General features: G+C 42.3%; 1 pseudogene; it reads left to right on the top strand.

Moving 5' to 3' along the window:
• Positions 1-6,353: 6,353 nt before the first annotated feature.
• The window catches only part of LOC124881852, a 40,326-nt pseudogene continuing 34,571 nt past the window's right edge, over positions 6,354-12,108 (top strand).

Raw genomic sequence — 12,108 nt, forward strand, 5'->3', positions numbered from 1 at the left:
CTGTTGGCTAACACTCAGGCGTCAAATTGCTGGCGGCCTCCTGCTTAAATGGTCCCAGCAGAAATCAGCAGGATTAGCCACACCTGTCACCTGTGAGCCCATGAGCTCCCACGCCACCTATGGACTAAGCAGAGTAAATAGCAGGCAAGAAACAGAAAAACAGATACTCCCAGATCCTGACATACACTTTATTTTGAGACCCTGCTTATCCATAGTTTTAAATGCATTACTGTAAATTACTCTTTCATTTTCTTCTAGGATGACTTGAGATATTTGCAGATTTGTGATCACGGTGATAATATGAGAGCTGTCATGTCTCTGTGCAACATTTATAAACACAAATAGCTTCACATCTTTGAGGATGTCGCAGGGGTTTCATGTAGAAATGGTTCAGGACAGTGATTTCCTATGAGAGGAAAGAGCAGGGGGACTGCTAAACATGTCATTCTCTGTTATGCAGCAAAGAAACACGGAAGGAAGAAGGAGATGAGGCACAGAGGAGGAGGAGCAAAGACCTAAACAGAATGGGGGGGTTGGCTGGTACAGCAATGGGGTGGAGACTGGGAGGCAAGAGCTAGCCAGAGAAAGAGTCAGAGAAGAAAGTGATGATCAGAAGGAAAGGCTAGAGAGCGTAACTCTGGAAAAGAGAAGAGAACATAGCACTGACAGGCTGAGGAAGCAAGTATAAATGGAGTGATGGAAGAGAGTGCAGCAAATGTTCGGATTAAAGGAGACCTGCTGAGGAGGAGAGGCGGCAGATAGGCAGCTGTGCTGACTGGACCGATTCGTTTGTCAAAGGAAGAGGAAGATGAAAGATCTCTTTCAAATCTGGCCAGCACACACACACAGAGTAGGCAAGCCATCTGGAAGAGTGTCATTAGCCAGCCTTCACAGAGATAGGGAGGCAGACAGAACAGATAGGAGCAGAGGCAGGAAGGGATGGAGCGGTGCTGTGTGTGAGTCCTCGTTTCAGCAAGGAACAACAGGATGAAGGGGCAATAAATTAGAGACAAGAACAATAAAGAAAAATGGGGCTTAGCAGCTAATACTAGCTAACATTATTCACAGATGGACTCTACAGGACATATTTAATGAGTAATTATAATAAAATCTGAATTAAAAGAATTGTTATGTGATACAGAGCATCAATGGATTAGCCACAGCAGATGTCTGTTATAAAATTGTCCACAGTTGCTAATAAAGGTGGCTAACAATTACAACTGCTGGTAATGACACATGAGGCCTAGTTCCACAGCACTGCAGTATTTTGTATTTATCACATGGCCACTCATTAAATAGTGGTTGAGTAACACACATATACTGCAGTCCCACCTCCTGTTGCTATCGCAACAGGACTTTCTTACAATTTCTGTCATTTCACACCGGACAGTAATTCACTTTCCCAAGCACTGGGAGAGTCATCTAAATGTAAAAAGGTATTTTAAAAATTTTAAATAGAAATAGGACACAAAAGTGTTCCTAAAATGTTCTCTTTTTTGTACCTGGAAATTAGATCACATTAAAGACTTGTTGATGTAGGAATAAAGAGATAGTTCAGAATTTTTGAATTGAGGTTCTGTTAAAAAGCTTATAAGGACTTATTATCGAACCTGCAGATTACCCTCCTGTAGAGGACCCTCCTAGTGTTTCCATTTAATATAAATTCAGATTATTCTGTTCCAGAGGCTGAAGCTAGCCGTTAGGTCCGAAAGGCTAGTACTGATTGGAAACATTTCACATGTTCTCTTCACAGTAGAGACAGGGTTTGCGGCATTCTAAAGGGAGCTGGATCTTGTGGATCCATAAAACTGCAATGCCTAATACACACCCATAGTGCAACCCCTATGAAAGAAACCTCCTCAGGTAGTGAAAATGCTGAGATGTGTCTATGAGAAAACTTCTGTGTCTGCTGATCTTCACTTACTGGTTTGACTGACTGCCAGACATCTGCATGAGAACAGAGTGATTGAGTCTCTGCTTCCTGTACACATTCCAGCTCCTTGCAAAGTGACACATAGAGAGTCATCACTGGTGTTGATGTGGACCAAATGACATCCAAATGAGAAACCTCATGTCAATTAGTGTAATTATAAACCAGTTTAATAAAAAGCTGTGTACTTTAATAATACATAAAACATAAACAGCTTTGGGTAGCCTGTTCAGATTAGAAACATGCAAGAAATACGAGCTGTTGATTTTTTTTATGTTGTGGGTCTTAACAATGCTAGAGGAGGTGACAGAAAAAAGAGCAAGACAGTTTCAGAGAAAAGCCAATAAACAGAGCCGACGATGGCTGGCAGATAAATGCTTCTCTTTCTGCACACAACTATCTGATGCTGTTTACAGCCACTCAACCCACAGCAGATGGCTATTCATTTTGTATGGCGAGCTTCCAATGCAAGCATTTGTTAACACAGGCCTGGTGCTGATCATGATCAGATGGCTTCTTTATTCAGGGGCACGTCATTGGTGGTGTCTCCCAAAAACTCCTCTGTCAAACGGCTGCTAAAGATGGAGAGATGCACGGAGTGCTTATTGAGGAAAAGACCTGACTTTTGTGGGAGTCGATACGCCCCAAATGCTTACAGAAAATAATCGTCTATATAGGAGCACTGGAGCAACCTCAGCCAGTACAGCACCATCGTTCCTAAAAAAATTCAGAAGCAATCATTCCCATTTCTCATGTGCAGTAAGCATGACTGGGGAGGCATCTTATTTATTTTTGTGTCAACAATTAGCTCTTTAGGAAACTGCAACATCAAAAATGCGTCTATAATGTGCTGAATCATCATTCAATCAGTAATAGGTAGATTAATTTGTTAACATCTTGCCTTTTAACAATAAAGACAAATAAGAATAATACCAGCAGTAACCATTTTATACTGGAAACACAACCGATATAAAAGTTCATTCATCCCTCAGTCTATCAACCTTATTAATGATTTTAGAAAGAGAGATAAGCTGGAACATAGGAAGCTTCTGTTGTCCTGTTCATGGATAGCTTTGAGCAAGAATGGTTGTGGCTCAGTAGAATGTGTGTAAAGATGATTGGATGCTGACGTTGTAATGAATGTTTGTGTTTTTTCTTCTATGCTAATTATGCTATTTATTGGACATTACAATGTTCATGTTGTGAACCGTTCGTCGTTATTGTTGTAGCAGCTTTCCTCTGTCCAGAACAGATTTCTCCCAAACATGAAATCTCAAACTTCAAACATGCTTCAAAGGAAAACTGCCATATAAATTGACCAAAGCAGCACAAAGGAGCTCTGAGAATTTCCACATTAAGTAAGTCCCCTTTTCCCTTAGTATCTACTCAGTGCGGTTCATCTCGGGTCAGTTCTACTCTGAATGGTTTTTTTTGTTTTCCATCACAATTAAGTACTACCACAGGATTGTCAATAGCAAGGTGGCCCCACAGTCCAAAAAAGTAACATGATGTGATTTGACACAAACACAACAACAATGGAGGAAGAAGAGACAGAAAGGGCTGCTGGCGGCAAGATTAAGCACTCTGAATAAGTATAGTAGAGAGAGGGAAGCCACAGAGCAATACAAGCTAAAGGACATGTGAGGGTAAGCTAGCGCTACCTAATTGTTAAACTTCCTTCATCCAGAGCAGTGTCCCTTAACTCTACTTAAGAACACTTCTGGCTAGTATTGTTGTCTTTTCTCATTCGTTGGTAACAAGATCGTGACTGGCCCGCTCCGTTAATAAGCGTAGAGTAGGCAGATGAACGGTTTAGAACATTTATTTTTCTTTAGCAGGGAGAAAAACAGATACAGCTTGCCTAGCAACAGGTGAACCCCTGTACTAACCTAAAGCTATTTTTCAGGATCTTCTGTTCTTCTTGAACCCCCAACATAACAACATTATTGTCCGAACTACCGCACCCTGTTGGCGGTTAGATGCGATTAGAAGCTCCTCCGAAACATTTTCCCCAGAAGCAACACCACTGTTTACAATCACTTTCTCTTAAAGGAATGACTCTCAAACTGTACTATACTTTTAACACTTTTAATCTAAATAAGGCAGAGGAATGGTTACAGAGATCAGCGATGAGGCTCCCGTCCTGGATATGCTCAGTGTTCAAAGTGACGAAGCAGCATCGAAAGAAGGTCACATGTAGTTTTATATCTGGCACTCCCGTGCAAGGTATGTACACTCCCTCAGTGTTTATCAGTAAACTACAGGGGTTGGACAATGAAACTGAAATACCTGTCATTTTAGTGTGGGAGGTTTCATGGCTAAATTGGAACAGCCTGGTAGCCAGTCTTCATTGATTGCACATTGCACCAGTAAGAGCAGAGTGTGAAGGTCCAATTAGCAGGGTAACAGCAGAGTTTTGCTCAAAATATTGAAATGCACACAACATTATGGGTGACATACCAGAGTTCAAAAGAGGACAAATTGTTGTTGCACATCTTGCTGGCACATCTGTGACCAAGACAGCAAGTCTTTGTGATGTATCAAGAGCCACGGTATCCAGGGTAATGTCAGCATATCACCAAGAAGGACGAACCACATTCAACAGGATTAACTGTGGACGCAAGAGGAAGCTGTCTGAAAGGGACGTTCGGGTGCTAACCCAAATTGTATCCAAAAAACATAAACCCACGGCTACCTAAATCACGGCAGAATTAAATGTGCACCTCAACTCTCCTGTTTCCACCAGAACTGTCCGTTGGGAGCTCCACAGGGTCAATATACACTGCCGGGCTGCTATAGCCAAACCTTTAGTCACTCATGCCAATGCCAAACGTTGGTTTCAATGGTGTAAGGAGCACAAATCTTGGGGTGTGGACAATGTGAAACATGTATTGTTCTCTGATGAGTCCACCTTTACTGTTTTCCCATATCCGGGAGAGTTACGGTGTGGAGAAGCCCCAAAGAAGCGTACCACCCAGACTGTTGCATGCCCAGAGTGAAGCATGGGGGTGGATCAGTGATGGTTTGGGCTGCCATATCATGGCATTCCCTTGGCCCAATACTTGTGCTAGATGGGCGTGTCACTGCCAAGGACTACCGAACCATTCTTGAGGACCATGTGCATCCAATGGTTCAAACATTGTATCCTGAACGCGGTGCCGTGTATCAGGATGACAATGCACCAATACACACAGCAAGACTGGTGAAAGATTGGTCTGATGAACATGAAAGTGAAGTTGAACATCTCCCATGGCCTGCACAGTCACCAGATCTAAATATTATTGAGCCACTTTGGGGTGTTTTGGAGGAGCGAGTCAGGAAACGTTTTCCTCCACCAGTATCACGTAGTGACCTGGCCACTATCCTGCAAGAAGAATGGCTTAAAATCCCTCTGAGCACTGTGCAGGACTTGTATATGTCATTCCCAAGACGAATTGACGCTGTATTGGCCGGAAAAGGAGGCCGTACACCATACTAATAAATTATTGTGGTCTAAAACCAGGTGTTTCAGTTTCATTGTCCAACCCCTGTATGTGTCACCATTGTGGTGTCTATCTGATAGAGTGTGTAATAGCAGCTATTCAATCCTTAATCTAAGTGTTGCTGCACTATTTTAACCCAGTGTACTAAACTTTATGCCAAACTGTAGGTCATTTGGCCTTATAATGTGCGTCAGTGATGAGTCTTATCCACATCCTAACAAACGTGAAAAAATTAGCATTTATCCTTTATCATAATGGTGTGTGTGATAAGAAATAAGGTTATCCCTAACATTACTCTCTACTGCCCCCATGCTCTGAAAGTCCAAAGGCTAGGTCTGAAACATAATGTTAGTTTGCTATGGTGGTCATATGAACAGTAAACCCAGCGTACAAGGATTTTACAGTTGAAGATATTAGTTAGTTATTATACAATGTATGTTGTGACTAGTGACGCTGCCCCCAACCCAATCAGTGACATGCAATATTCTGACATCGCGTATTCAGCATGGGTTGACTCGTCTGGAACCACATAAATAGTAAACTATCTGTCCTAGGGTCTGCTACAGAGACACTCTCATAAAGAGAGAAAAGCACCACAGAGAAAGACTATATAGTGAGAGGTCTACAGGTGGCACTGTTGAGCAGACCAGCTTCAGTAAAATTAATCTAGTGGCTAGAGTTGATAGCTTAGATCAAGAGACTGCGAGGAAGACCTAAATGAGTCGGTGTGCCAGGAAAGGTTCATCCTCCCTTCTGTAGACCAAACCTTAGGCATGCTCACTGGTGCACAATATTTCACAAAGCTTGACGAAAACATGGGCTTTTGGCAAATTCCTTTATCTAAAGAGTCCTCTTTCTATACCAGTTTCAATACCCCATTTAGACATTACCACTTTAACCGCCTCTGAATCAGCTCTGCTCCAGGACATTTTCAGAATAGGATGGTGACAGGGGTCACTGCAGGCCTGGAAGGTGTTGTCTGTCACATGGACAATATCCTCATCTGGGGAACTTCAGAGGAGCAGCACAGAGTGAGAGTGCACGCTGTCCTAGAGCAGGCTGAAAAAGTAGGCGTCACTCAACATGTCAAAGTGTGAATTCAGCAAAAGAGAAATGAAGTTCCTTGGCCATATCATCTCAGCTGACTTGATGAGGCCAAATCCGGACAAAACAAGAGCTGTGCAGGATATGAAAGAGCCAACAAACATCTGAGGAGCTTCCTAGGCATGGTGAACCAGCTGGGGAAGTTCATTCCTAACCTGGCTGAAAAGGACAAACCACTAAGGGATTTGCTGTCCAAAAGAAACCAGTGGTGTTGGGGGCACGAGCAACAGAGGGCATTTTGCAGCCTCAAACAGGAACTTTCTTCCACTCCTGTGCTCCAGCTGTATGACCCTAAGAATAAGCTGAAATATCAGCTGATGCTTCTTCCTATGGGTTAGGAGTAGTGATGCTGCAAAAGAATGGAGAGGTTTGGTCACCAGTCGCTTATGCCTCCAGATCACTAACAGACACAGACCGGCAATATGCACAACTGGAAAAAGAGGCAGTTGCACTGACGTGGGTCTGTGAGAGATTTAGTGATTTCACCCTCGGGCTACACTTTGAACTGGAAACAAACCACAAACCTTTTGTGAGTCTACTTGGTGATCAGGCTCACCCTGTATCCAGAGATTCAGGATGCGTTTAATGAGGTACTCCTACTCTATCACACACAAACACCAGAGAAAAACCTCACAACAGCTGACACTCTCAAGATCTCCTCTAAAAAGGGTTGTTAAGCGAGCAGACAGTGGCCTGATGAAGGACATGTTGGAACCACAGCTATAGGTTACAAAATTAAAGGCCAGTACAAACCTTTCTGGAACTTTCAAAATAAATCGCATTAACCTACTTCCAGCACAGCCAGGAAAAGGGGTAACAGCAGACTTCCTGTGATGTCAGTGTCCGAATAAAAACACCGCTTTTGCAACAAGCTGACCTCTTCACGCAGGTCCCCAGAGGAACTGGACGGAGGGACACAGCGCACTAATGTCTCTTTGATGGCAAACAGACATAACTCCGCAAACTGGATCCAAGAGTGTCATACGATCACGCGATCATATGCATTAAGTTAAGTAGGAATGAATTGCTGTTTGTGTGTCCGGTATTCATTCATGAACAGGGTTAATTAAGGTACAAGCTTTGCTTGACTTTCTCACTGCTGAACAATCTTCCAATGAGTGATAGATACCTGGCTGAGCTCCAGACACAGCGGCTCGAGGACAGTGTTTGTTCTCAGGTCATGGAATACTGCACCAGAGGCTGGCCAGAACGGAACCAGGTACAAGGACCAGTTAAACATTACTGGCATGAGAGGGCAGTCCTGAGCGTGTACATAAAACGTCTACTGCATGGCACATGGTTAGTCATACAGTACAGAGCAAAAGTTTGGACACACCTTCTCATTCAAAGAGTTTTCTTTATTTTCATGACTATAAATATTGCAGTTTCACACTGAAGGCATCATAACTATGAATTAACACATGTGGAATTATATACTGAACAAAAAATTTGAAACAACTGAAAATATGTCTTATATTCTAGGTTCTTCAAAGTAGCCACCTTTTGCTTTGATTACTGCACACTCTTGGCATTCTGTTGATGAGCTTCAAGAGGTAGTCACCTGAAATGGTTTTCCAACCGTCTTGAAGGAGTTCCCAGAGATGCTTAGCACTCGTTGGCCCTTTTGCTTTCACTATGCGGTCCAGCTCACCCCAAACCATCTCGATTGGGTTCAGGTCCGGTGACCGTGGAGGCCAGGTCATCTGGTGCAGCGCCCCATCACTCTCCTTCTTGGTCAAATAGCCCTTACACAGACTGGAGGTGTGTTTGGGGTCATTGTCCTGTTGAAAAATAAATGATGGTCCAACTAAATGCAAATCGGATGGAATAGCATGCCGCTGCAAGATGCTGTGGTAGCCATGCTGGTTCAGTATGCCTTCAATTTTGAATAAATCTCCAACAGTGTCACCAGCAAAGCACCCCCACACCATCACACCTCTCCCCCCATGCTTCACGGTGGGAACCAGGCATGTAGAGTCCATCCGTTCACCTCTTCTGCGCCGCACAAAGACACATTTGTGATTACAACTGTAATTAGATTTTTGTTTTTTAAATTTAGGGTATGTTATGTTTTTATATATTGTTTTTGGAACCAAAGATCTCAAACTTGGACTCATCAGACTATAGCACAGATTTCCACTGGTCTAATGTCCATTTCTTGTGTTCTTTAGCCCAAACAAGTCTCTTCTGCTTGTTGCCTATCCTCAGCAGTGGTTTCCTAGCAGCTATTTTACCATGAAGGCCTGATTCACACAGTCTCCTCTTAACAGTTGTTCTAGAGATGTGTCTGCTGCTAGAACTCTGTGTGGCATTGACCTGTTCTCTAATCTGAGCTGCTGTTAACCTGCGATTTCTGAGGCTGGTGACGTTTACTGGCGGTGAGGAGTGTGATAGCGCATGGGCAACGCGAATCGGCTAACTCTGTGCTCCACTAACCAGCCTGAGATCACGTGATGCCAAGTTGCTGATGTAAATTTGTATTCTCATAGAAAAGAAATCGTATTCACAAACTGTTATAGCATATTGTATTCATAAAGAATAAACCACAACTGTAAACTTGAACATTGTGTTTGTAATTTCTTGAATCTGTAACATTTTATTTTGTATTCTTATAGAGAAAATATACAATACCTCTTTTGGATTTTACTTATGCACAACTATTGACTAATATGCACACATTTAGGTCTTTACGTACACATTGTTTTTGACAATGTTCTTACCCCATACTCTGCTTAATATATATAGTACCTTCTCATCCAAAGAGTTGTCTTTATTTTCATGACTATGAATATTGTAGCTTCACACTGAAGGCATCAAAACTATGAATTAACACGTGGAATTATATACTGAACAAAAAAGTGTGAAACAACTGAAAATATGTCTCATGGCCCTCATACCATCCTCATGGAGTCGGTTTCTAACCGTTTGTGCAGACACATGCACATTTGTGGCCTGCTGAAGGTCTTTTTGCAGGGCTCTGGCAGTGGTCCTCCTGTTCCTCCTTGCACAAAGGCGGAGGTAGCGGTCCTGCTGCTGGGTTGTTGCCCTCCTATGACCTCCTCAACCTCTTTTGAAGTACTGGCCTGTCTCCTGGTAGCGCCTCCTGGCTCTGGACACTACGCTGACAAACACAGCAAACCTTCTTGCCACAGCTCGCATTGATGTGCCATCCTGGATGAGCTGCACTACCTGAGCCACTTGTGTGGGTTGACGAGTCCGTCTCATGCTACCACGAGTGTGAAAGCACCACCAACATTCAAAAGTGACCAAAACATCAGCCGGAAAGCATAGGTACTGAGAAGTGGTCTGTGGTCCCCACCTGCAGAACCACTCCTTTATTGAGTGTGTCTTGCTAATCGCCAAAGATTTCCCCCTGTTGTCTTTTCCATTTGCACAACAACATGTGAAATTGATTGTCAATCAGTGTTGCTTCCTAAGTGGACAGTTTGATTTCACAGAAGTTTGATTTACTTGGAGTTATATTGTGTTGTTTAAGTGTTCCCTTTATTTTTTTGAGCAGTGTATTTCCGTAAATTAAAATTGCTACTCCCCTTTGCCTAGAATCATAAGAGGCAGAATAGAAACTAGCAATAGCTTTTCACATAAGGCCAAGCTGATAAGTGCTTTTTTGTATTTTTTCTAGCTATTTTACAATGTGTTAAAAAAAACTGAAACACGTATAAAAACGCAAAACAAGATAAAATGTAAAGGGAAAAAATTTTATCACAGCATTGTATGTGCAACAAAGTTAAAGGGCACAGGGAAGACTTTTTCTGTTACTTTCTGTGTTCAAAATGTTCACGTATTTCTCATTTGAGTTCATGTCTCGAAGTTTTCTGAGACTGCATTACCTAAACCATACAGTTTGTTCTAACTGCATAGAGAGTAATTCAAGAGTGTATTCTATTTCTATGTAGCTTTGTTACATATAAATCGAAGTTAGGGTTTTTGTAAACTTTTTGAGAGGGGGTTATGACTGGGGGTTATTTTGATATGAAATAATTTAAATCTGATGTTTTTTGAGTATACGGTTGTGAACATTCCTTTCCCACAGCTTAAACAGCATGGTGTATCCATCCATCTGCTGCTCAGATTTCTGCTGAAGAGCTTCTGTAATGAGATGCTTCTGGGCTTGGTTCTATCAGACAGATGTTTACTGTAATGATGCTCAGACAAGCATGGCTTGCCTAAGCTCCGACTCTCCAAGTCACATCAACTACAGTCTATTTAAAGGAGGCTTTTGATTGTTCCCTGGAGACTAAACGGCTCATCCCAAGGCAGACCCTTGTGCTGTGTTTCCTCTCAGGTTAACTGTGGGAACACCAAGTCTGCAGGGGACCATAATGAACACTCATCATCACCATAGCAATCAGAAGCAAGGAAAGATTTCTATCAGACATGGCTCAATAGCATCACCCACTGGACAATGTTCAATATTACAGCTAACCAAGAATTGTCTTAAAGGGTCAGTGATGTGGTTCTTAGAGCATCCTAAATACAATATGTAAGATGCTGCATTCCACACAGATTTGGCTGAGAACTACCCATCACACTAGCGTTATGATTTACTCCACACAGAGGGAAGTGGAGCAGCAAAAGCAAATTTCACCAAGACAAATCTGTTTTGTAGTTGAGTATAAAAATTTAAAATGGATTCCAGTTCAACTCAGTCTTTTAAATATACCAGCTGCTCTTTGACCTTAGTAATGCATTAAGACAAAACACTGTTGGATAAAGTTTTGGGCTTTTTTCAAATGGTTGTGCCTTACTCATTTTATGATTCACTTGGATTACTTCATGAAAAAAACTTGATTAGGATAAACCTCATCAATCAAACATGTCCTTCAAACTTCCCATTACTGCACAAATCTTCCCTCAGAAGCTGTTCTGTAAAATTCACTGTGCTGATACCTCACATTCATAAGCAGGCTTGTTGTGTCATCAGCTGTGTATGCATGAATTTGGATATGGTGAGAGTGAGCCTGCTTGTAAGCTGGTTAGTGTGCATATTTGCTCTGTGTGCTGTACTTTTGTGTGAGACTGAAACCTTTGAAGGTGTTTTTGCATCTTGTCTAAGCAGTTTCTCAGCAGTGGAGAAGTTTCACCTGCTGATCTGACACCCTGCACACACATCTCACACATAGTTTGCAACAGTAAAAACCCCAAAACAATCAAGTGTTATTGAATTTTTAAATCCATTTTTAACTACTAGTAGTGAAACTGATGGATGGATGGATGGATGGATGGATGGATGGATGGATGGATGGGGGATAAAAGTCCCCGGATATCAAAAAAAGGGCCTGGAATGCTGTGTTTGTAGTCTGCTGGTAACATTGTGTATGACATCGCAGTATGTTGCAGCAGAAGGTATATATACCCCCCCAACCACACACACACTCACACATACCTTTTGTTGTAATTATTATTAGGAATATATTATTTAATATTTAATATTACCCCTCCGTGAACCGCCACCTTAACGTGGTGGAGGGATTTGAGTGCTCGAATGATATGATAAGGCAATGTTGTCTGAGGCTTAAATGCCCCTGGTAGGGTCTCCCATGGCAAACAGGCTTTGGGTGACGGGTCAGA

This window comes from Girardinichthys multiradiatus, chromosome 15 (genome assembly GCF_021462225.1).
Source record: "Girardinichthys multiradiatus isolate DD_20200921_A chromosome 15, DD_fGirMul_XY1, whole genome shotgun sequence".
Taxonomy (NCBI): Eukaryota; Metazoa; Chordata; class Actinopteri; order Cyprinodontiformes; family Goodeidae; genus Girardinichthys; species Girardinichthys multiradiatus.